Source organism: Lolium perenne, chromosome 1, assembly GCF_019359855.2.
Source record: "Lolium perenne isolate Kyuss_39 chromosome 1, Kyuss_2.0, whole genome shotgun sequence".
In the NCBI taxonomy this organism is placed as follows: Eukaryota; Viridiplantae; Streptophyta; class Magnoliopsida; order Poales; family Poaceae; genus Lolium; species Lolium perenne.
The window spans coordinates 171,751,104-171,755,529 of record NC_067244.2 but is presented as its reverse complement, the minus strand read 5'-3'; the positions used below and the strand labels follow the sequence as shown (position 1 = coordinate 171,755,529).

At 44.7% G+C, this 4,426-nt stretch overlaps 1 non-coding gene across 1 annotated transcript; it reads right to left on the bottom strand.

Moving 5' to 3' along the window:
- Positions 1–3,893: 3,893 nt before the first annotated feature.
- TRNAS-CGA (transfer RNA serine (anticodon CGA)) lies at positions 3,894–3,975 on the bottom strand. The gene has a single exon. It is a non-coding gene; the product is annotated as a tRNA-Ser (tRNA).
- Between the last annotated feature and the right edge of the window lie 451 nt (positions 3,976–4,426).

The following is a 4,426-nucleotide window of genomic DNA, read 5'->3' as shown; positions in this document are numbered from 1 at the left end:
GGTGTAACTTTTCTTCAGTTCCCCGGCAACGGTGCAAGAAAAAGAGCTTGATGCGTGCAGTTAACACACGTTCCGGGTGTGATGCGTACAGTAGCAAGTTTTCCCTCAGTAAGAAACCAAGGTTATCGAACCAGTAGGAGTCAAGGAACACGTGAAAGTTGTTGGTGACAGAGTGTAGTGCGGCGCAACACCAGGGATTCCGGCGCCAACGTGGAACCTGCACAACACAATCAAAGTACTTTGCCCCAACGCAACAGTGAGGTTGTCAATCTAGTGGGCTTGCTGAAAACAAAGGATTAACCGTATAGTGTGGAAGATGATGTTTGTTTGCGAAGAACAGTAAAGAACAAGTATTGCAGTAGATTGTATTTCAGATGTAAAGAATGGACCGGGATCCACAGTTCACTAGTGGTGTCTCTCCCATAAGATAAATAGCATGTTGGGTGAACAAATTATAGTTGGGCAATTGACAAATAGAGAGGGCATAACAATGCACATACATGTCACGATGACTACTATGAGATTTAATCGGGGCATTACGACAAAGTACATAGACCGCTATCCAGCATGCATCTATGCCTAAAAAGTCCACCTTCAGGTTATCATCCGAACCCCTTCCGGTATTAAGTTGCAAACAACAGACAATTGCATTAAGTATGGTGCGTAATGTAATCAACACAAATATCCTTAGACAAAGCATTGATGTTTTATCCCTAGTGGCAACAGCACATCCACAACCTTAGAACTTTCTCATCGTCCTGCATTCAATGGAGGCATGAACCCACTATCGAGCATAAATACTCCCTCTTGGAGTTACAAGTATCAACTTGGTTAGAGCCTCTACTAGCAACAGAGAGCATGCAAGAACATAAACAACACATATATGATAGATTGATAATCAACTTGACATAGTATTCCATATTCATCGGATCCCAACAAACACAACATGTAGCATTACAAATAGATGATCTTGATCATGATAGGCAGCTCACAAGATCTAACATGATAGCACAATGAGGAGAAGACAACCATCTAGCTACTGCTATGGACCCATAGTCCAGGGGTGAACTACTCACACATCGATCCGGAGGCAATCATGGCGATGAAGAGCCCTCCGGGAGATGATTCCCCTCTCCGGCAGGGTGCCGAAGGCGATCTCCTGAATCCCCCGAGATGGGATTGGCGGCGGCTGCGTCTCTGGAAGGTTTTCCGTATCGTGGCTCTCGGTACAGGGGGTTTCGCGACGAAGACTTTAAGTAGGCGGAACGGTAGGGTTGGAGGCGGCGCGAGGGGCCCACACCATAGGGCGGCGCGGGCCCCCCTCTGGCCGCGCGGCCCTATGGTGGCGGCGCCTCGTCGCCCCACTTCGTAACCCTTTCGGTCTTCTGGAAGCTTCGTGGAAATATAAGACCCTGGGCGTTGATTTCGTCCAATTCCGAGAATATTTCCTTTGTAGGATTTCTGAAACCAAAAACAGCAGAAAACAGCAACTGGCTCTTCGGCATCTTATCAATAGGTTAGTGCCGGAAAATGCATAATAATGACATAAAGTGTGTATAAAACATGTGAGTATCATCATAAAAGTAGCATAGAACATAAAAAATTATGGATACGTTTGAGACGTATCACTCTACCGGACTAGGCACATCGAGTAAAGCATATACAGAGCTAACTAAATCTCTGTTGTTCTGCTTATATTTTCATTTTAAAAAACAAAAATTTAAGAAACAATCAAGTTTTTCTAAAAAAATTCAAATAGTTTTAAAATTGAATAATTCCTAAATTTCAATATTTTTATAAGTTGGACAATTTGTAAAATTGATTTCTTGAAAAAATGAAGATTTTAAACAGAATGAAAGAAGAAAGAATAAAACAGCAAGAAGAACATTGCCTGGTTAGGCCCTGAAAGATGGTGAACTATGCTTGGTTGCCACCTGCTTATCTTTTTAGATGGAAGAAACGAGAAAACAACAAAATGACACACATAAAAATAAAGCAGAAAAGAAAAAGAAAAAAAAAGGAAAAACATGAAATAAAATGGCCTAACCAGGCCGGGTGATACCGCACGCAGGGTGTGGGACTCACGGTATGTGATAACCTAGTCGGCATATAGGATTCACCCCAAGCGAGTGGCCTAGTATTTTTGGATGTGCGGATTTGCTCCCGCGTGAACATTTTCAAAATTAGAATTTTCCCATATCTAAACAATTTCAAATTTTAAATATTACATAATATGAATTTTTTCAAAGATGCACAATTTTCAAATAGGAAAATTTTCAAATATGATTTTTTATCGAATTTGATTTTTTGAAATTGGAACACTTCTAAATTTTGAATAATGTTCAAATTCGAAAATTTATTTCATAATAAAATAGAAAAGGGTAAACAAACTAAAACCTGCTCCCTTGATTTAATAAAGTAATATATTTTAGATATTTCAAAGTTGATTATATATAGATAAAAATGAGTGAAACTACACAATAAAACACACCTAGGTCCATAGTAAAATCAATGAACGTATACTAAAACTAAATATTTGGGTTTTTTTTACCTAAAGATTAAAGGTTTTACATTATTGAGCTGAGGGACTAACTTTCTATCTCTACGGCACATGGAGAGGCCCATAAAGGAATTACACGGGCGGGAGCTATTCCGTCCTGCATGACGTGAAGAATACGTGCAGTTCCTATTTACAAAAAAATGTTCAAATCATAATGCTGTGTTTGGATGCGTAGAAACTGGGCATGGAATTGGAATTTGGGTCAATTCCGTAAATTCTGCTGTTTGGTTTGCGCATGGAATTGATCTGTGGAAAGTGAACCAAATTCCGAGCCCAGTTCACCCGCGTGCAAACTTCCCTTCCACGATTCAGAGGTCGGAACCTCGGAATCCCGTGGAAACACACCCCCACCCCGCGTACCTGTTCGCTGGAGGTCGAGCGAGGCCTCCTTCCCCAACCTCCCGACCTCTCCCTCCCCGACCCCTCCTTCCCCGACCTCTCCCTCCCCGACCATGGCTTCCCCGACCTCCTGACCTCTCCCTCCCCGACCATGGCTGCCCCTATTCCCCCTGGCCGCCCCTCTACTCGCCCGACCAAACCCTAAATCGTGGGCTGGCGGCGACGGGAGGATGAGCAGCGGCGGCGAGAGCGTCAATGGCGACGGCGGGAGGGTTAGCAACGGCGGTGGACGCGGTGGGAGAGTGAGCAGCGGCGGCGGAGGCGGCGGGAGAGTGAGCAGCAGCGGCGGCGGAGGCGGCAGGAGAGTGAGCAGCAGCGGCGCCGATCCGGGCTTGGCGGCGACGGGAGGCTGAGCGGCGGTGGCGGAGGCGGACTTGCCGGCCGCGGGAAGGAGAGAAGCGGCGGCGCCGGTCCAGACTTGCCGGCGGCAGGGAGGGCACCGGCCAATTCATTTCCATTCCCATAGTTTGTTCATCCAAACAAGATTTGGAATTGGTTACAAATTTTGATTCCAACAATAATTTCCAAACACATCCAAACAACAGAATCGAATTAGAGGCCAATTCATTTCCATCTTGGATTTGGAATTTTAGTCCAATTCAATTCCTCACTCAAATTCTATGCATCCAAACACAGCATAAGACTATTTATATTCAGAGTGTTCAGTTTTTCAGAAACCTTCGTATTAAAAAAGTGCTCAGATTTGAAAATTGTTCACATTTAAGAAATAATTAAATTTGAAAAATGTTCATTGGGCTGATCATTTTTATACGAAGGCGCGTAGTGGACCATATATTCGCATGATGTTTGCAGTGGCGTGGATGCAAGGCAAGGCCGAGCCCAATGGACCTTGTGTTGAGGCGCGCACGGTTCGCAGTTCGTTCTTTCCTGTCTATCGGGGCCCAAAAAGGAAGGAGTAAAACGAAAGAAAAAGCGTCGACAGCAGGATTCGAACCTGCGCAGGCAAAGCCCAACAGATTTCGAGTCTGTCTCCTTAACCACTCGGACATATCGACTGTCTTGCTACCTGACGCAGAATAATCCTAATTATATTGTGGCTGTACTGTGGCAAGCAATATTCACAATCAGAAACCAACTGGTAGGCCGAGTTACGTTCTGATGAGACCAAATTACCGCCTCCGTCAGTTACCGGGCATGGCTTCTTTCATCTTGCGCCAACTTGCTCCATGCATGTACTGCCGCTCTTTCGCTTGGTGCTCTTTTTGTTCCGTCTCTTTTCCCTCCACAAACTGTGGGGAAGAGGGAGCACGGCGAGGCCCGCCACATGCTACGACTCCCTGTAGTAAAAGGAAAAACAGAGCGCGACAGAAGAACGACCCTACTCTTTACTCGATGCTATATATTATTTGATAGTACTTACTTCACGTCATAGCTTAGCTACCTTCTTAGCGGTCTAGCATTACTGCATTACCAATAGGTGTAATCATCGTCAGTTTGACACCGCAT